Source organism: Panthera pardus, unplaced genomic scaffold (assembly GCF_024362965.1).
Source record: "Panthera pardus isolate Hobbes unplaced genomic scaffold, ASM2436296v1 HiC_scaffold_6, whole genome shotgun sequence".
Lineage (NCBI taxonomy): Eukaryota > Metazoa > Chordata > Mammalia > Carnivora > Felidae > Panthera > Panthera pardus.
In genome coordinates, this window is record NW_026526991.1 from 77,733,400 (window position 1) to 77,755,171 (window position 21,772).

Genomic DNA, 21,772 nt, shown 5'->3' on the forward strand with positions numbered 1-21,772 from the left:
GGAGTTACTAAGAAGGACAGTAAAACTTTGTGCTTTGTGATAAACGTCCATATTACTTGAGAAAGGACTCAATGAGTATAGTTACAGCTAGATTATCACCATAGTGAGCTCCTAAAACTGGTCTGTGTGGTTGGTTTTGTTCTGGGGGGTTAGTTTTTGAGAGAAAGAGAGACAGTGGGAGTGGGGGAGGGTCAGAGAGAGAGGGAAACACAGAATCTGAAGTAGGTTCCAGGCTCTGAGCTGTCAGTACAGAGCCCGATTTGGGGCTTGATTCATGAACTGCTAGATCATGACCTGAGCCGAGTCAGACACTTAACTGACTGAGCCACCCAAATGCCCCATTATCTTAACCTTTTAAAACTCCATAATATAATTTGGAGATGACCCCATGTTAGATCTATATTATCCTTTTTTTTTTTTTTCTTTTTTTAAGAGAAGGAGAGAGAGGTAGAAAGTGTCAGCAGGGGAGAGGAGCAGAGGTGCGGGGAGAAAGAGAGAATCCCAAGCAGGCTCCACACTCAGCGTGGAACCCCATGCGGGTTTTGATCCCAAAACTGTAGGATCATGACTTGAGCCGAAATCAAGTTGGACTCAACTTGACTGAGCCACCCAGGCAGGCGCCCCTGCATTATCCTTTTAATGGCAGAACATCATATACTTTATGATGTACTTTTATTTATTTACATATTGTCTTCCTATAGGTTCTTAGATTGTTTCAAATTTTTTATTATAAATAGTATTGCACAGAACTTCTAGTAGGAAGATATTTGCACACATTTTGAATTATTTCCTTAGGTCACATTTCTGAGGGAAACTGCTGGGTCAAGCAGCGTGTGTGTGTGTGTGTGTGTGTGTGTGTGTGTGTGTGTGTACACACATATATTACCAAACTGCCTTCTGTAAAGGCTGTACCAGTTTACTTTTCTACCAGTATTGTTGAAGGAATAGTATTGGTTTTGACTTTTCTTTTTTACCCTCCACTGTGTATTTTGTTAAGAAGACATACTCCACTGAAAAATTCAGAATCTCTTCATTCTATAAATAATAGGTTTCTTAATATTGTTCTGGAGAAACCTCTGGAATTCCCATGTGTCATAAAACTCTCTTCTGAAAATTAAGAATGGCTTCTTATGAAAGCCCATATGGCTGAAAAAAAATTTTTTAAACAATACAAAGATACCATAATTAAGGTAACATTTACCTTTTAAAATAATTTTAATCTAAGGTTTTATTCATAATTTTCCTTAGTCATAATTTTTTCCTTAGAATTAAGGGAAAAAGGCAGTGCTTTTTTAGTGTAACAAGAAGATTTGGTTATCATTGCTGATGGGGTCGGTGGTACATTTTAACTCATTTCTGAACTTTCCTGCTGAAGCCACAATTAGAAAATGAGCCTGGCTTTCAGTATTGTGTTTATTGATCCTATGCTAAAAGGCCCAAGTTTTCAGCTGCACTCGATAATATATTCTCTGTATAAGGAGACTATAGTACTGACCTTTGAAAAAAATACATAGCCATTAATTAATTAAATTGGTCTCCTTGAAGGCACTCTTGCTGAAAAGGTCTGTCCTTTTACCCAAAGGAGGAAGAGGTTTGATTAATTTACAGATTCTGCTCTAGTACGTATTACAGTATTTGGGAAAATGTCAGGTTCTCATGAATTTAAAAATATATATGGGAAATTCATTTGTTAATTGAATTCATTTCCAGAAGGATGTGGTGGGAATCAGCTTTGTTGAGAGGCAGTATGTCATGTAAGGAAAAAACCCCTGGTCTCACAATCAGATACTCTGAATTTTATTCCTTTTGGGAGAGTCATTTAACCTCTTTAAGCCTCTGTTTTCTCAACTGAGTGGAGTAGTTTCAGCTGCCCTTCAAAAAATTTAATGAGGATGCCAGTTACCTAAGGATCGTATTAAAATACAAGCTGGATTAAAAAAAAAAGGGGGGGGGCACCTGGGTGGCCTAGTCGGTTAAGCATCCGACTTCGGCTCAGGTCATCATCTCATGGTTCGTGGGTTCGAGCTCGCATTGGGCTCTGTGCTGACAGCTCAGAGCCTGGAGCCTGTTTTGGATTCTGTGTCTCCCTCTCTCTCTGCCCAGCGCTCACTCGCTCTCTGGCTCCCTCTGTCTCAAAAAATTAAATAAACATTAAAAAAAAAAAAATACAGGCTGGTTCCGTAGGTCTGAGCTGGGCCTGAGGCTCTGCATTTCTAACAAGCTCCTGATATGTCAGTGCTACTGGACCAACTATCACAATTTGAATAGCAAGAAATTAAATATCTGTCTTTCCTTCTAGTTCTGAAAGTCTGATTCTAATTTAAGCTATTGTTGGCATTAAGACTACTATCTTAATGTTTTAAATATTTTTAATATGGTAAGGTTTAAGTAAAATAAGACAAACATTTTTACAACTTTCAAGTTTGCTAGTAAGAATTTTTTCCTGATCATGTCTAAGACTTGTTTTAAGATACTCCAACACTCACTTCCTTCCCATAAAATGGGAGAGGAATAGATAAAACAAGAATAATAAAATACTGATATTGTTGAAGATGGGTGATGAGTACATGGGGGTTCATTATACTTTGTCCTTATTCTCTGTTCTTAGGTATGTTTGAAAATGTATAAAAGAAAAAGTAAAATACAAAAATAAATGTGAATCTGCCAGGGTTATAGACTAAGGTTTTATATATATATATATATTTATATATATTTATATATATATGTGTGTGTGTGTGTATAGTGTGTGTATATATGTGTGTGTGTGTGTGTATATATATATGTGTGTGTATATATATATATACACACACATATATATATGTGTGTATATATACACACACACACACACATATATATATACACATGTATGTGTGTATGTAGCTTCAGGCAATGGTTTCTCAGTACTAACTTGTCTTGTAGGAAGCAATGTGGTAATAACCTGAAGGAAACTCTTGGAAGGAAACAAGCATAATGGCTAATGAAGCACATTTGCTACAAACAGAGAAACTCAGAGCTGCCATTCTCCATGTGCAAGTCTTGGGCTGTTTGTTTCTGTTAAACATTGCAAATGTGTCTATGCCAACTAAACTTGAATGTGTTAGGGTGATATTTTTGGAAATTCACTCTAAAAACTGTAAACTCAACATAGATTTTGGTTGCTGTTGTTGAATGTATCAATCAAATATTACCATATTTTTATAGGATGAAGATACTTAAAATAGGGTACAGGAAGTGCACATTAGGCAAATGTTTTCTTCTGTTCCAAGGGTCTCTTAGATATAGGCTTATAATGTTGCTTTTAAATCCAGAGTAATTTTATACTCTGCCGTAAAATCTTGATTCCTACTAAATAGCTATTTTTGAGGGAGGAGTTGAAAACAAATAAAGTGGAGAAAGAATGTAAGTTGAGCTTTGTTTTGATAAAGATTTGGGGAAATGCTCAGAATATGGTTATATAGAATGATACCTGTTTAGGAAATAACAAATTTAATAGGAGATAAACAAATATCTAATATAAAGTTAACTTATCTGGATTAGTTGTTATATAGGTCCTATATATAGTTCATAATTTGAAAATAATATTTAAAAAGCACAAATTAGGGGTGCTTGGGTGGCTCAGTTGGTTAAGTGTCCAACTCTTAGTTTCGGATCAGGTCATGATCTCACGGTTCATGCATTCCAGTCCCATGTTGGGTTCTGTGCTGACAGCGCAGAGCCTGCTTGGGATTCTTTCTCTGTGTCCCTCCCCCACTGACTTTCTCTCCTTCTCTCTCTCTCTCTGTATGTGTCAAATAAATATACTTAAAAAATATTTTTTAAAAAGCACAAATTAATGCTAGGTTATTAAAGAGAACTAGAAAATAAAAAAATGTTTTAGAAATGTAAACCCCAGCTACAAACATTGTTAATGTTTTGCTGTGGTTCCTTTCATTTTTCAATGTGATTTATATAGTTTTTCTCCTACCTTACATTTCCTTTTTGTCCTATTTTTTTTCACTAAACATTGTAAATATGTACTTTTCATTATTCATTCTTCTGTAAATATTATCTGAATGAAATAATTATCTGTCAGATCTGGGTGAAGACCTCCATGGCCTCAAATAGGAAATCTAGAAATATCTTTCTGCTTTGATATATTTTTAGGCCAGGTGCACGTTGTCTATGATGGTGAGTAGAATGGATACAGGAAGTCATTTTATGCTGGAGAGATGAAGGCATTTGCTCGGTCTGTCCAATATTTGAGTTACTTTTGAACTGAATGAGATTATGCATCCTGGAAAGAATGTAATCCCATGTTGAACAGAGCCACAGTAGTGCTGTTAGTGCAGACCTGTGATAGCTCTGATGCCAGGATGCAGGACTTTAAAAACTCTTCTTTCAAAGTCATACTTCTGAATCAGACCCCAAAGTGAACCTTCAGGGATAACTGGGATGTTATACTGGTAATTCTTACCAGTCCAGAGAATTCAAGGCTCAACAGAGATTAGTTTACCATTGTCCTTATGGACAAAACAAAATATATATACACACATGTGAATTAAGTGAGCTCTAATACAAATAAAGTGTTAAGAACAGTTCTTACCACATCATAAGAATATAAGTGATATTGTATACAGAACTGAAGAGACTTTTACGTCAGCTTTTATGTCTTATGTTAAATGTATCAGGAGCTTTTTGTTTCAGGAAAATGTGAATTTCCTTGAACACTGAATAAACTGAACCAAGGTGAAAATAATGATTAAACTTGTTTCTGCCTCTCCTTCTCTTACATGTCTTACCCATTTAACTGAGGACCCTTTTTGGCTTTATCCATTTCTCTAATTTAAAAGCCTTTTTTCAGATGCCTGGAGTAAAATAGGAGATGAATGTTGACTGATCATTAGGAGCAGGAGGAATTAGTTAATAACCTTTTTGGTAACTGACAGCAGCAACTTGAATTTAAGGTCCTAGGTTTGTGTTCCTCTAAGGTTTAAAGCTTTCAGAAGTATAAATGTTCTTTTAAGGAAATTCTTTGGAGCATGTGTTCAGAGAATTTTCATCATGTCTGAATGTGGCTTGGACTTAACACATTTAATTTCTTATCATCAATGTAATTATTTTTAAAGGCGTGAAAGTGTGTATTCCATTTTTGAAATACAGTGGTTTTTTTAATTCTGACACATTCAGTTCTGCAATTCATTGCAGTTTATTTTGATTTCCAGTTCTCCAGTTTTCAGTTAATTTTCAAACCTGAAATTTTTTAACTGTGTGGATATCATGGATTCTATTGTAATGTTTGAACTTTTTTTTCTAGAAAAATGTATGTACACTCAAAATGTTATATACAATTTTGGACTTTGTTCACAGAAATCCTGAAACTTAGCCACACGTTTTTAAGTTGAAATATAGTTGACATACAATGTTACATTAATTTCAGGTGTACAGCATGGTAATTTGACCACTGTGTATGTTACACTATGCTCACAAATGTAGCTACCATCTGTCACCATACAGCACTATTACAGTACCATTGACTATAATCCCCATGCTGTACCTTTCATCCCTGTGACTTATTCATTCCATAGCCAGAAGCCTGCATTTCCCCCTCCCCTTCACCCACCTGCTTATTTGCCTCCCCTCACAGTCCCCTCTGGCAGCCATAGGTTTGTTCTCTGTATTTATGGATCTGTTTCTGCTTTTTGTTTGTTTTTTAGATTCCATGTATAAGTGAAACTACATGGTATTTGTCTTTCTCTCACTTATTTCACTTAGCATAATACCCTCTAGGTCCATCCATGTTGTCACAAATGACAAGATCTCATTCTTTTTTATGACCAACATTCCATTTTACACATACACACACATACACACCTCATATTTTCTTTATCCATTCATCTATCGATGGACATTTAGATTGCTTCCTTGTCTTGGCTATTGTAAATAGTGCTGCAATAAATATAGAGGTGCATATATCTTTTCAAATTAGTGTTTTTGTACAATAAAGATATATTGAATTCCTACTTTATGTAATGCACTGTATTAGGTCTTGGGAAAGTGGGTGCAAAGAAGAATAAGCAGTTTTTACCACTCAGAAGCTTAGGTTCTAATAGTATAGGTAATACATAACGAATATACTTTAATATATAATAGCAACTGGTTTGCCAGTATAGAGGAAATTATTAATTTTTACTGAGGAGGTGAGACATGGGTGAGGCTTATATTTGAACTTGCTCTTAAAATATGCATAGAATTTTTTTAAACAACTTGATTTAAATATAATTCACATACCCAATGTGTAACAAACATACTATTTAAAGTAAGCAATTCAGTGTCTATTAGTATATTCACAGAGTTATGAAACAATCACCACAATCAACTTTAGAACATTTTCATCACCCCCCAAGGAAACCTCATACCTTTGTCGACTCATTATGCTCCTCTCTGTCTGCTCAGACCCTGGCAACTACAAATCTTACTTTCTATCTCGGTAGATTTTTGCCTATTCTGGACATTTCATATAAATGGAATCATGTAATGTGTCTACCTTATTTCCCTTAGTATAATAATATTTTCAAAGTTCATCCATGTTGTAGTAAGTATCAGTACTTCATTCCTTTCTACCAGCAAATATTCCATTGTGTGGGTATACTACATTTCATTTTCCATTTTTCAGTTGATGGACATTTGAGTTGTTCCTACTTTCTGACTATTATGAATAATGCTGCTGGGAACATTCATATACAAGTTTTTGTGTGGACATATATTTTTAATAATTTTGAGTATTAAAACTGCAGTGGAACTGCTGGCTTGAGGAACATTCAGACTGTTTTCCAAGGCAGCTGTACTATTTTACGTTCCACAAGCAGTGTATGGGGGTTCCAGTTTCTCCACATCCTAGTCAACCCATATTACTGCATTTTAAAAAGATTTTTAGCCTCATCCTAGTAAGTATGAAGTGGCATCTCATTGTGGTTTTGATTTGAATTTCCCTGATGACTGATGACATTGAGCATCTTTTCATGTGCTTATTGGACATTTGTATATATTCTTTTGAGGCATAGAATTTTAATAGATGGAGAGAAAAGGGAAGTAAAGGAAGCACTTCAGGTATGAAGGCCTGAGAAATGGTGAGACAATGAGTAAAACTAGAGTCAGGTCCCTGGGACCTGTTTAGACTCTAAGTTTATTTTTTGATGGGTCAAGTCACACTGTCCTCTGCTTATCTTCAGTTTACATTGCTCAAATTTCAAGGATATTCCTTCTTTTGTAAATGTCAGGAAGTGTTGTGGCTAGCTCATTCAATTGATTCATTCAACACTGAAGAATTGTAGAGGGCCTACTTCATTCTAGGCGTTCTGAGTCCCCTAAGTGAGGGGGGTAAATCAGTGAGCAAAAATAGACAAGATCCTTGGTTTTCATGGAGCTTTTTTTCTAGTGGTAATGATTTTGTACCAATAAAAAACCCTTTTTAGAGGCTGCCTTTATCCCAGCATTTCAGGGTGTGGTAAATAAATCCAGGTCTGCTTTGTTCATGCTGTTGCTGATTTTATTAACTTGGGTCATAGCTCCTTTCAGCTTTTACCTTTTCAGACTCAAGTTTTAATCTTTAATCATCCTTTACACAGCAGCATCCTGAAATCCCTTTTGGCATCCTTGTTTCTTTTCTTTTCTTTTTTTTTTTTTTTTGGACGATTGCAGCTGAAGTCCTTTTTTCCACTATAATTGGTACCAATTAATCAAAAAGTCTGATAAACTATAAAGAAAAAGTGCAGGCATATTTTAAACCTTTTAAAACCTGCATATGTATATTTCACCAACCTTTTGTTTTAGGATCAAGGCTTTTCCTTTGAAGAAGGATCTGCCGACTATAATTTTTTTGTGATGTTTCTTACATAAACCCCACATACAATGAATCATGTATGATTTTTAGTTTCTATATCTAAAGTAGAGTGAGAATTTAAAGCCATTTCAAAGAAATCTGAGTGAAAATCCTCCTAGAGTTTTATGATTTTCCACCCTAATCTTTAGTCTTCTGGTATCTAATTAGCAGTTTTGTGTTTAGCAACTTGGATATATATATATCTATATTTGTCTAGATATAGATGTGGATATCTATATATAGGCATATATATAGATATTCATATTTATTTTCAAAGAAATTACAATTCTTGGGGCACCTGGGTGCTCAGTCGGTTAAGCGTCCGACTTAGGCTAAGGTCATGATCTCATGGTTAGTGAGTTCGAACCCCGCATGGGGTTCTCTGCTGTTAGCGCAGAGCCTGCTTCAAATAATCTGCCCCCTCTCTTCACCCTTCCCCTGCTTGCACGCATGCTCTCTCTCTCAAAAAGAAATAAACATTAAAAAATATCTTTATATAATAAAAGAAATTACAGTTCTTTTCAGAATCTTAATTCATAGGTTTACTTAATAATTAAATTATGAATTCACTATCATGTTATACCTAAAGAGGTTGGAAATGGGTGTGATGAGCAAATTCAAGTAGAGGAAACAGAAGTGCTACTGGCCATGAGCACTTTTGATTTTTGGTCTACTGAGGACACAAGGAGTTTAATCCAGGTTATTGGTTAGGAAAACTTAACTACTATATATTCCAAGTTACGTACTCCCATGTGTTCTCCTTTTGAAATAGTATATGTTTGGCATACAATCATATATTCACTTTTAAGAAATGAATTGACTACAGGCTCAGTATAACTCAATAAAATGACCAGGCTGTCAAAAAAACAATTTTAATGTGACTCCTCGGTTGCGTCATTATATGTAGCGTTTAGAATAATTCCACTGTATTCATATTGTGTTGAACTGGAGTGGTAGATTTTGAGATACACATTGATTAACTAGAGTATATCCCCTAAAGTGTTAATTTTATGAGATAGGGACTATGTTTTAGTTACTGCTGTATATCTAGTACCTACAATATAGAATGTTAATGCCTGGTGGACAATACGTGTAAGTGCATTTAAAAAAAAATTACTGGGACACCTGGGTGGCTCAGCCAGTTAAGCATCCGACTACAGCTCAGGTATTGATCTCATGATTTGTGGGTTTAAGACCCACATTGGGCTGTGTGCTGACAGCTCAGAGCCTGGAGCCTGCTTTGGATTCTGTGTCTCCCTCTCTCTCTCTGCCCCTCCCCTGCTTGTGTGCTCACTCTCTCTTTCTCTCTCAAAAATGAGTAAATAAACTTTATTTATTTTTAAATAAACTTAAAAAAATTACTGAATCCACAGGGAATAGAGAATAGGACGGTGAAGGTTCTTTACTGTTTATTGAGAAATGGTAAATAGAATACAGGGTGTGCTTCCTTAGAAGAGGAAAGTTAGTGAATATATCAGCCAATTTTGAAAATTTGAGGCCTGGTTAGACAGAAGAAAATGTGGATCTCTTAGGTCTGGAGAGCCAAATTGGGACTAAAGAATTATAGGAAAAATATAGGACACCAGATTACTTCTTAAATTTTTTTTCTAATTTATTAAAATTGTTATTAAAATAGATATTACTTCATGAGTTTATTGGAACAGAAGTTTAATGACTTATGTCAGGGAGGTAAAAACAAATTTTTTTAATAGGAGATGTGAGATTAGTCTAGATAAACTCTAAATTCATCTTGTTCTAGGCCCTGATCTCTTGCTTCAGTCTTCTATTAATATTCTTTATCAGAATATTATATTTGTCACATAACTTATATAGGTCTTATGGCATTAAAGAGCAGTAAAAATGATTTCTTGTCTCTCCATTTGATTTTTCTTTGGTGGAAAGCAGATATTGTATATTATTACAGTACAAAAAGCCTTTTTAATGGTATTCTCATGGTCCAGAAATCTTGATGGATTGTCATTTGATAAATCAGATAGATTTTGAAAAGTTCCAATAGTCTGCTTCATTCATTAGTTGTACAGGTGGTTGTGTCAATTAATCTGACATCAGACTGCTAATAGTACAGTAACATTTGTTGAATTTGCTGAGTGCAGTAGTCATTATATTCCTGCATATGATATGTAATGAATCCAAATATTATAATGACTTAAGTTCTGTGAGATATTACTGTGAGATAGTACCATGGAAGTCTGAGTTTTTTACCTTTCCTGCCTCATATCTCTCACAGCACTTAGCAGAGTCTTACTCATATAGCTATTCATTATATATTTGTTAAAATACGGCTGAAAATCTCAAGTCCTTAAAAAAACCAATCACCCTTATGAGGAATTATTTTTTGTTATACGAAATGTTGGCAAATCAAAAGTATTTTGGTTCAAATATCAAGGTTATTAAATTGCCTTGTTAATTTATTGTTGTTATGTCACCAAAGCTTAATTAATGATGTCTTGTTCATTTACCCCAAGCTTCTGTGGTATATAACTATAAAAATAATTTTCCTCTTTGCCTTATTGCCAAAAAATTTACTTGCTTATGTGCCTTCTTCTTCTTTCTTTAGATGAGCTTCTTCTAGTTTTGCCATATTAACATTTGTGGGGCATTCCTTTTTGAACAGTGCCCATTCCATTCATATCTACAATATTACTTTTCTTGTAGACTCATGTGTATGTGGCCAAAAGAACAATTCTGTTTTCTAAAAGATCTAGAGAACATACAGCAAGTACCTTTCTTGCTTCCCTTTGCATTGATCATTTTGACGAATTACTGGAGGATGATGCTTCTAGCTGATAAGACCATAGATTAGCTTTTGAACTTCATATGGAATCTTTTGTTTGTCTTCTTCCGCTCAACAAAATGTCACTAAGATTCATCCATATTGTTGCATGCATCAGTAATAGTTTATCCTTTTTTATTACTGAGTTGTATTACATTGAATGAATGTACTACAATTTGTATGTCCGTTTGCTTGTTGGTGGGCTTTGAGTTTGTTTCCAGTTTTTTTGCTATTATGAGTAAAGCTGCCGTTATTGTACACAACATTTTGTGGATACAGGTTTTCCTAATAGAACTGTAGGTAAATGGGTAGGTATATGTTTAATTTTTTTTTAATGTTTATTTATTTTGAGAGAGAGAGATGAGAGAGAGCTCGCGCACATGCAAGTGAGTGGGAAGAGGGGCAGAGAGAGGAAAGAGAGAATCCAAACAGGCTCCACACTGCCAGTGAGGAGCCCTAACGCAGGACTCGATCTTACAAATTACGAGACTACCACCTGAGCCCAAAGCAAGAGTCAGCCCCTCAATCAACTGAGCCAGCCAGGCACCCTGGCATATGTTTAAAATTATGAGATAAATTGCCTAACAGTTTTCTAAGATGGTTTTACCATTTTTATTTAAAATTTTTTTGAAATTAAAACAAAAATTTTTTTAATTCTTGCTGGAATTTTTTGTGGCAATTTTTTAATGACATTTTACCACAGGGGAATAGATGCTTAGAATTTACGAATAAAAGATAATATTATAATTTATGGTATTCCTATGCTTATTGCTAAGCGTCCTTCCAACTCTTTTTATTCCATGCATTTGTGTATCCCTTCCCATATACATTCTGCCACTGATGTTTCTAAGACATGATGCAAAACTTTTCATGATTAAAAAAAAGTCTCAGTAGTTTTGACTTAAAAGACAACAAGAAGGCTCACTGAGCTATTACAGATGTTAATTAGGATTCATTTCCTTTAATATGCTAGAAAGAATGTTATGATGCCACTTTACTGATGAACAAAATGAGCTTAATCACATCCTAGGAGTTAAGTATTCTGACATTATAATCTCCTCTCAGAGCACATCATAGCAGTCTTAGGATACAAGATCTATTCCTGGACATTCTAGAACCAAATGTGTCATGTATACACTTTGAAGGAATTTATGATATACCTGGTAATCCTGTAGTATTTTTCTCATTATATACTTTTTCATTTTTAAAAATTGAAGTAAAAATTTGCATAACATAAAGTTAACATTTTAAAACGTACAATTTAAGGGCGCCTGGGTGGCTCAGTCGATTGAGCATCCGACTTCAGTTTAGGTCATGATCTTGAGGTTCATGAGTTTGAGCCCTGCGTCGGGCTCTGTGCTGACAGCTCAGAGCCTGGAGCCTACTTCGGATTCTGTCTCCCTCTCTTCTGCTCCACCCCTGTTCTCTCTCTCTCTCTCTCTCTCTCAAAAATCAGCATTTAAAATAAAATAATAAAGCATACAATTTAGTGGCATTTAGTACATTCACAATGTTATACAATACTTCATATATTTTTATTTATGTATTTATTTTATGTATGTATGTATGTTTATTTTTGAGAGAGAAAAAGAGACAGAGTGAGTGGGGGAAGGGCAGAGAGAGAGAGGGAGACACAGAATCTGAAGCAGGCTCCAGGCTCTGAGCCGTCAGCACAGAGCTCAACACAGGGCCTTAATTCACTAACGGTGAGGTCATGACCTTAGCCGAGGTCGGATGCTTAACCGACTGAGCCACCCAGGTGCCCGTATTTACTTTTTAAAATGTTTTTTATTTATTTTTGAGAGACAGTGTGAGCGGGGGAGGAGCAGAGAGAGAGGGGACTGAGGATCCAAAGTGGGCTGTGCACTGGCAGCACAGAGCCCAGTGTGGGGCTCCAACTCATGAATTGTGAGATCATGACCTGAGCTGAAGTTGGACACTCAACTGACTGAGCCACCCAGGTGCCCCTTCATATGCTTTTTAATTAAAAAAATTTTTTTTAAGATTTTTTATTTTACTTTAAGTTTTGTTCATTTTTTTGTTTTTTAATGTTTATTTATTTTTGAGAGAGAGAGACAGAGTGTAAGTCGGGGAGGAGCAGAGAGAGAGACGGAGACACAGGATCTGAAGCAGGCCCCAGGCTCTGAGCTGTCAGCACAGAGCCTGACATGGGGCTTGAACTCAGGACTGGCAAGATCATGACCTGAGCCAAAGTCAGACACTTAACCAACTGAGCCACCCAGGCTCTCCCCTTCATACACTTTTTAAAGAAAGAGTTTATTTTCAGGGAAATGAAGAACAATAAAATTATGGCAAAACAGACTAAGAAGATGTCCAAATAATAACTCAAAAATAGTGTTTCTTTGGTGGAATGATATAAGAGATAGGCCACCTTACCCTGGGGCTACCGCTTTCCCACTTAAATGCCAGTGTCTGATCAGCAGCCAAAAGGCCTAAGCCATCAATCCCCTTCTTGCCTGGTGGAAGCCTTCTGATTCCTCCAAAATTGCAAGAATAGATCAATTTTACCTTCCCTTCCCTCTTCTTCTAGGGAATCCACCAAATTGGTCACCTGTACCCTATGGCTTGAGAGTTTCATAGACACATTCTAGGCCTGAGAACAGCCCTTTCCCTAGGAGTAGGGAAATCGGACATTCCTTAACCTCTCCTGCAGAGTGACTGACACATGTTGGTCTGAAGACTTTGGCCACAAGTTGCAGGGTGGCTGCAAGCCCTGTTCCTTTCCCCCTAAAAGTGGAAAGGTATTTAGATATTTTTGTCATTGGTGCTTTACTGGGATCAGATAAGAAGTTATCAGAGATTTAAAGGTGTTTTTAAAAATTTTGCTGTAGTCTCCCTCCCATACCTACAATAGTCTCAAGAATTAAATACCATCTTTCTTGACCTAAAAAAGAGTGGAGGAATATGGGAGGAGACATCTGTGAAGAAAAAAATACTCTGTCCAGAAGAATGATCATTCCAACATCCATCTTAATGATTAGAATGGGATAGAATAGAAGCAAGAAGAGAAACAGAAAAAATAACCTCCTAAGATAGTAATGATTTTTTTTTTAATTTTTTTTTTAATGTTTATTTATTTTTGAGACAGAGAGAGACAGAGCATGAATGGGGGAGGGTCAGAGAGAGGGAGACACAGAATCGGAAACAAGCTCCAGGCTCTGAGCTGTCAGCACAGGGCCCAAACTCACGGACCGCGAGATCATGACCTGAGCCGAAGTCGGCCCCTTAACCGACTGAGCCACCCAGGCGCCCCAATGATTTTTTTTTAACAAGCTGTTGGGAAAGCAGTGTGGATGATTATGGGCATACTAAGGATAATGTTAGCAACCTTACTATTTGAAATGTCATACCAGCCGTAATCTCTTTGATATTTGCCTCATCTGTGAAGTGGAGATCTGCCCATTTCCCAGAGGAAGATGCATTTGGGACTGCAGAATACAGCAAATTTCAGTTCCCACTATGGCCATGCTTTCCTAAGAAATTTCCTAAGGTAATTTGAGTCTGATTTTAGACTTGCAGGATCCTATTAGAGCCAAACCTCATAAAATCTGACACCAGTGCACATTGTGACAGATGCTATAACAGGGAGTTTAGACCAATACATCTCTGATTTTCCCTGGTGGGAAATGGGAAGAATTTCACTGAAAATATAACACTGAACTGGGAGCAGATGTTGCTAAATGTGCAAGGATTGAGGGGAGGATGTCTTAAATAAAGGGAAAACATTTAAAGGCAGGAAGGAGTGGGAATATGACAGCAAGAAATTTACTACAGCTAACATGGGAGAGAAGAGGAAGAGTAGTAAGTATAACTGGAGAGGTAGCCAAGGCCAAATATAAGTTTTATATTACAAGCTAAGGAATTTGGATTTTTATCCAGCCATAAAGAGCCACTGAAGAATTTTATGCAGGCGACTGTAATAATAGACTGTCAGATTAGCATATTAAGAAGATCATTTTTTGGCAGCAGTATAGAGGCTAGATTGACAAGGAGAGCAGTTAGGAGTCTACCGGAATAATCTGGGCAAGAGATGAGTACTTAAAGTAAGGCAGTCCCCTATGATGAATTCACACAGAAACTAAATGAATAATCTAAGGCTGTGCTATGCAGTATGGGAGCCATTTAGCTACATGTGGCTATTGAGCACTTGAAACTTGACTACTTCAAAATGACATGTGCTGTAAATGCAAAATACTCACAGATTTTAAAGACATAGTATCCCACCAAAATTTTTGTATGTTGATTACAAGTTGAAGCAATATTTTGGATACATTGGGTTAAATAAAATGCACATCATTGCAATTATTTTTTCCTATTTCTTTTTACTATTCTAAAAATGTGGCTAGTAGAAAATTTTAAGATGTATGTCTTACATTAGATTTGTCTCACATTCGATTTCTGGTTTATTTTTTATTGCTGACTAAATGTATTTCTGTTCAATTACCTGCTTAAATTTTATGTTAGTTGTTTGATCAAAAAGTGTTTCATCTTAGGGCTGCCAGGGTGGTGCAATCAGTTAAGGGGTCCAACTCTTGATTTCGGCTTGGGTCATGATCTCACCGTCTGTGGGATTGAGCCCTGCATTGGGTTCTGTGCTAACAGCACAGATCCTGCTTGGGATTCTCTCTGCCCCTCCCCTGCTAATGGGTGTGTGTTGTCTCTCTCAAAATAAATAAGCTTTAAAAGAAAAAAAGTGTTTCATTTTAATTCATAATAGGTATCTGGAAATAGCAATAATGCAAAATTGTTTTCATATATTTGGGAAACAAAGTTGAAAGTTTTGTAAGACCTTATAACTATTTTATTGGTAAGAACCTCAATACAGAGTATCAGTTGGAAACTGGCTTTTGCAGGTGAGGTCACAGTGCGTTTTGAAATCCATAAGTTGGGTAACATTTATTCACTCTTCCTGCAAATAGTTTTTGCAAAGAAGGTTCCTAGTAAGCTGGTGCATAGATAAACTGGACGAGAGAAAAAGTTTATGTGAAAAACATTTTTTGTGAATTTTTATGTGTTGTTTAAACACTCTTAACGGTTTTTTTGTTGTTTTTTTTTTGCCATGTTCTGGTTGACAATTTCAAGAAATCCCTGTACAGGTAACAAACACGACTAGCAATTAGGGATGGCTGCCTTATCAAAAACTGTCTACTGGGGCGCCTGGGTGACTCAGTTAAGCACCCGACTTCAGCTCAGTTCATGATCTCACAGTTCATGGCTTCGAGCCCCGCACTGGGCTCTGTGCTGACAGCTCAGAGCTTGGAGCCTGCTTCAGGCTCTTTGTCTCCCTCTCTCTCTGCCCCTCCCCTACTCGCACTCTGTCTCTTTGTCGAAAATAAATAAATGTTAAAAAATGAAAATAAAAAAAACTGTCTACTAATGGATACAGGGTTTCTCTTTAGAGTGATGAAATCTTTTAAAATTCATGGTGGTAGTGATACACAACTTTGTGAATATGCTAAAAACCACTGAGTTGTGTGTCTTTTTTTTTTTTTTCAAGAGGATAGTAAATTGCTTATTGATTATACATGATAATGGATGATACACAAGCTTTAATCCCATCTATAATTTTATCTGCTACCATAATTCAATTTAGATATATTGCATAGGATGTGCCAGCAATCATATTAATAACCAAATAAACTCTATGACTTTGCTTGGGTGACCCTTTTAACAGTGAACTCCAGGTCACAACACATTAATGTCAGTTCAGCTACACCAAAGTTTGTGGAGACGATGGCTTCTCTGCCCAAGCAAGTTACAAATAAATTTCAAGTGGAACCTGGCATCATCCTGAAAGAATTCCACCTTCACACTGTTGGAGTGGTTTACCAAGATGGCTTCAGAGTAGACTACACAGAACATTTTTAGAAAGACACATTTATTCAGCATCATGGTCAGACTGTTACAGTTAGCAATCAACAGCATGAATGCAAAAAAAAAACACCCCACATTAAAACCTTTTGTTGAAGTGCTTTACACTTTCCACAGAAGAGAAACTAAAATAACCTGTTACACAATTAGTCACAAGTACAATCCTCAGGTTTTTCCCCATGCAGGAGTATCCTCTAAAACATGTCCTCTTTGTAGCAGCTAGGCCCTGCCCCCACTCTGCTTGGCTGAGCTCACAAATCTGTTGCAACCTGTAGCTTCCCTGTCACTTTTCTGGCTCTCCTCTCCTACTAAGCTTTGTTTCCTGGCAATAATTAAAACCTTCTGCCACTGCCGTAGCTACTGCTGCTGCTGGAACCGTCATAGCCACTTTGGTTTCATGGTTTGGCAAAGTACTGACCTCCACCACTACAGGGGCTAGAGCTTCTGCCTCCAAATTTCCTCCTTCCATGGGTTCAGAACTTGAAGATTGTTTGTTGTAATTGCCAAAATCATTATAGCTTCTGCCACCTTCAGAATTGCTTCCATCATTACCAAATCCGTTACAGCCGTCCCCACTGCCACCAAAGCCACCTTGCCCACTGAAGTTTCCTCCACAGCCAAAGTTCCACCTAAACCACTTCCATGACCACCACCAAAGTTTCCAGAAAGAACCTCTTTGACCTCTTTGGCTGGATGAAGCACTAGCCATCTCTTGCTTAGATAGGACTTCCCTTTCTTCATAGTTGCGGCCATTCACAGTGTAGTACTTTTGAATGATAGTCTTGTCTACAAAGTCACGATCATCAGATGTTACAGAAGCAAAGCTTCTCTTCTTGCCACTGTCCTCAATCAGTCATGATTTCAGTCACTTCAATTTTCCCATACTTTTCAAAATAATCTCTTAGATGATGTTCTTCAGTGTTTAATGCCACCAACAAAAACCATTGCCACAGTTAAGTGGGCACCAGGTCTTTGAGAATCTTCTCTTGAAACAGCCCGCTTGGCCACAACTCTTCCATCCACCTTGTGTGACCCTGCATTCATGGCTGCATCCACCTCCTCCACAGTGACAAACCCAAGGTCACTGGAGTGCTCGGTGTTTGGATCCCTTGTTACCACAGCGTGTGAGCGTTCCCCATTGCTAAGAATGGCTCCTCAGTCTCTCATCTGTTGGTCCAAAGCTCAAACCTCCAATGAAGAGCTTCCACAGCTGTTCAGGCTCTTTGGGAGACTCTGACTTAGACATGACGGTGGTGGAGTGGGGGGACTTTAATGACGCCTCTTCGGCTGCGTCCACGGGCAGAAAAGCTGAATTGTGTGCTTTTAAAGGGTGAATATTAAGGTGTGTGAAATATATTTCAGTAAAGCTATAATAAAAAAAATCTCTTGAAGTTACTGACTTACTAGCCATTTAATGAGAATTATGTGAACAGACGAACCAAAAGCAGCCATATGTTCAAGAAATACTGTGATCAGATAAAAATGGACTGTCTTTTTTTGGCTTCTGCAGCAGTCCCACAGAGCTAGTGGTAAATATTTAGGAAAGCCTAGTGGCCTATTAAAAAATACATGTCTAGATTACAGGATTGAAAGGCTGACTGAGTACACTACATTCTCATTTAAGTTCTAGTACAAAATGTGATACTCTGAAAGGTGTAGCCTGAATCCTGCAGTTGAGTAGAAAAAAATACTCCAGTATTTGATTATTTGATGTTGATGTATTTATTCCTTAATAATTTTTTTTAGTCAAATTTAGATGTTTATATCTACCTTGGATCTTATTCGGCATGTCTCCTGTTTCTTATTATACCTCAAGTTTGTCCTGTAGAAAATCATGCTGTGTTTTCAACTCTAGAGTGGCAAAGGATGCATTTCTTTCTTTTTCTTTTGCTACCATCTGAAGTAAGGAACATTTCCTGGCTAGCCACCAAGCACCCATCATCCCAGAAAGAAAGAAATATAGCAAATTTGGTGGATCTCTTTTCTCTCCATGTCCTCTTTCCAAGTTATTTCCACAGAAGTGCCAAAGCGCAGAAAGGAAGCTGGGCCTCAATTTTACTGTCATGAGCAAAACTCGTCACATAGATTTTTACACAGCTGCTGCATTTGTCCTCATCCCTTTCCTCAACAGTCTTGTTCCTGCCGCCTTGCTCTAGGGCTGCTTTCAGTAACCTTTCTGACACAGGTTTAATGCTGATTAGTCCCAAAACAATTCGAGGGCAGGGCTCCCTGCCAGGATAAAGAATGAACAAAATTGGTTTGCACACAGGCCAGCTGCATTTGCTGCAGCTAGAGTCTGTCAAATGCAGACCATTTTCTTGTTTACCAAGATGAGGTTAAATTAGCACAGCATGAAGCGAAGGAATAAAAAAAGAAAGAAAGAAAGAAAAGAAAACTAGCTGTGCTAGTTGAATATGATGCAGTGAGTGGAATTCAGGTGATTTTAAATTCATTTGGGAAGGGAAGGTAGTATAGACAACACTAAGAGTTTGATTAAAAGCTGCTTGAAAGATTTGCTAGCTCTAAATGGGGGAGGGTAGATGGACTGCATAATCTCCTAAAGATTATTCAAGTCTGGCATGTTATGAATTATTCATTTATGCAGTGTTATTTTCTAAAATATTTGAATCAGCTTGTATGTGTTTATAGAGCCATCTTTGGTAGAGGGACTTTCTGTCTGGATGAGGAGGTAAGATGAACCATGTAATGAGAGAACCCAAACTTAAGAGGTTTCTGACTTTCAAGCTTCAGTTTACCAGGCTCTGTTTCCCTACCTTTCATCTCTCTGCACCACTCTTGTTGCAGAGCTCGCCCACAGGAAACCCAGGCTTCTTGCCCTTCTAGTGCAAGGCTAAGTTGAGGAAAGAAGAACCTCCTTGGAGCCTGCCAGGGCAGAGTAAATAGCTGAGGGTAAGAAGGAGAGGTGTGGGAAGGGGAAAAGGGAAAGAAAAGGCAAATCCAGAGAAGAGAGTGAGACAGAAAGGCACAATGAAGGATGAACTCCATGTGATGATGCTCTGCAGTCTCATCAGACTCTCAGGACCTTTAAGCTTCACTTCCCAGCCCTTCAAGAGCTGTGGAATCGAGAGCTTCCAGACTTTTATGTCTGTCCCTCTCTCCCTCTGACCCTTCCAGATTCCTGTCCTGGGTCATTAAAAGTACCCCTATTTCAGGGCTAGGAGAATAGGGAGACTTAACCACTGTAGCCACCTTGAAACACTGTTCTTGTGGGGAGTGAATTCTCTTACAGACCAACCTCTGAATACAACTATCAATGAAACTAAGGCTATTAACCTAAAGTGTACTTGGTATGGTTAGCAAGGGATCCTTCTTTTTTTTTCCCACTGTGCACTTTTCATTCAGTATGGTGCTGTACTTTTCGCTGCCCTTCACCTTGGCTGAGATGGTTTTACCTTATGTCTCAAGACCAAGGCAGCAACTATAGTACCGAATCAGGATGCAGAGCAATGTAGTCAGGGTGTTAACTACTCACAAGCCACTGTAAGCTCAGACTGGAAGAAACCATCCCAGAAAAAATGAAGATCTGCTTATATGAGATACAGAGTGGTTGGGGTTTAGAGAAAAGAGGAATCACTGTGGCTATGGTGGGATAGTTTATACAAGTAGGATTTAAGCTGAGCCCTGAAAGATAGGATGGATGGAGTGAGAAGAGGCTGATGTCCTGACCTTCAAGCCTAAAGCATTCAGTGAGGGGCACAAAGAGCATTTTAATTTTATCTCTAAAGTTTCATTTCTGTTTTAAAAGATTGTGAAGTAAATACAGTATGTTAACATTAGTTGAATTTGGGTGGAAGACACCTGTTTTCAGGTATTCATTATTTCTGTTCTACTTTTCTGTATGTTTGAAATATTCTAATTACAAAAAAGGAAAATAGCCTTAAAGCTGAGCAGCACAAGAGAAAAAGGAAAAAAAAACCTTAAATAATATGCAAATTGGTAGCCAGCTCTTAAGTAGGCAAATGGTAATGGTAGTCATTTATCAGGGTCTTGAAGGAACACACAAATAGTCTATTTTTTTTTTTTTTTGCAACCAAAGAACTGTAAAGTGACCAAGATCATACATAGTAAAGGAACAAATTAATGGAGAAGTGTAAAAAATAATAACAGGTCAAAACTTATTCGTGGCTTGGCCTTAACCTCTTTTAGGTGTGAGATATCCTAACACAGAAAATACATTGTGCATCATTAGAAGAATTTAATATAAATAAATGACTTATTTTAGTCATTATTACCAGAAAGAAAAAGTTTAGGAATACTGCACAAGAAATAAGGGTAATCTGTATACCTGATTTTCACACGTATGTATATAACATGAAAAATAAACATAAGCACTTTTCTGAAAGAGTGGCTTTAATGAGTGTATTTAGTTTTTTAAAAAATATACTGTGTAGTCTCTCTTTTTGATATAATTGTGTTCACCAGCTTGAATTATTGCCTTCCTAAGAATTTCTTCTTATAAGCACTGAGAGAAGAACCATTACTAATAATTTTTCTGTATTCCTAAAATGCTTGGTTAAGCTTATAGCAAGAACTGAATATATTTGTTGATTGGCAGTATAGAATTTTGAACAGTCTATTCACCACCAGTAAAATTGTGTTCCTAATGAATAAATAAATTTGAACTTGTACAAAAAGTGTTTCTACGTAACAGTTTTTCTAAATCACAGTCTACTAATTATACGTATTTGAAGTTCGAGTGTTGTTCATTCATTCATACAAAATTCTTTCAAACTCATCCTAAAGAATTTGACTTATTATATTCTCTCACAGAAGTATAATTTAACAAACTTATGGCAGTAATATTTGTTTACCATATAAGTATATCTGCAAAATTGTAAGTATCTGGAATGGTCTTACAGGTATACAAAATCCATAAAGCAATTTTCCTATTATTTCTCAGCTATTTCTACAGCTATTGTTTAAAAACACCCACTATTTTTACAATTATTAATGATAATTTTTAAAAAAACCTTTTTTTCCAGTATAGTTAACATATAGTGTTATATTAGTTTCAGGTGTACAATGTATTAATTCAGCAGTTCTATATATTACTCAGTGCTCATCATGATAAGGGTACTCTTTTAATTACTTCCCCCTCTCCTATTTCATCCACCTTCCCTGTGGTGACCATCAGTTTCTTCTGTATAGTTAAGAGTCTGTTTCTTGGTTGTTTCTTTTTCTTCTATTGTTTTTTTTCCTTAAGTTCC

General features: G+C 36.9%; 1 protein-coding gene and 1 pseudogene across 9 annotated transcripts in view; one reads left to right on the plus strand and one right to left on the minus strand.

Annotated features, from left to right (window-relative positions):
- The window catches only part of DENND5B (DENN domain containing 5B), a 183,581-nt gene that overhangs the window by 28,718 nt on the left and 133,091 nt on the right, over positions 1-21,772 (plus strand). The gene's annotated exons all lie outside the window — the stretch shown is intronic.
- On the minus strand, positions 16,727-17,790 carry LOC128775078 (heterogeneous nuclear ribonucleoprotein A1-like; annotated as a pseudogene).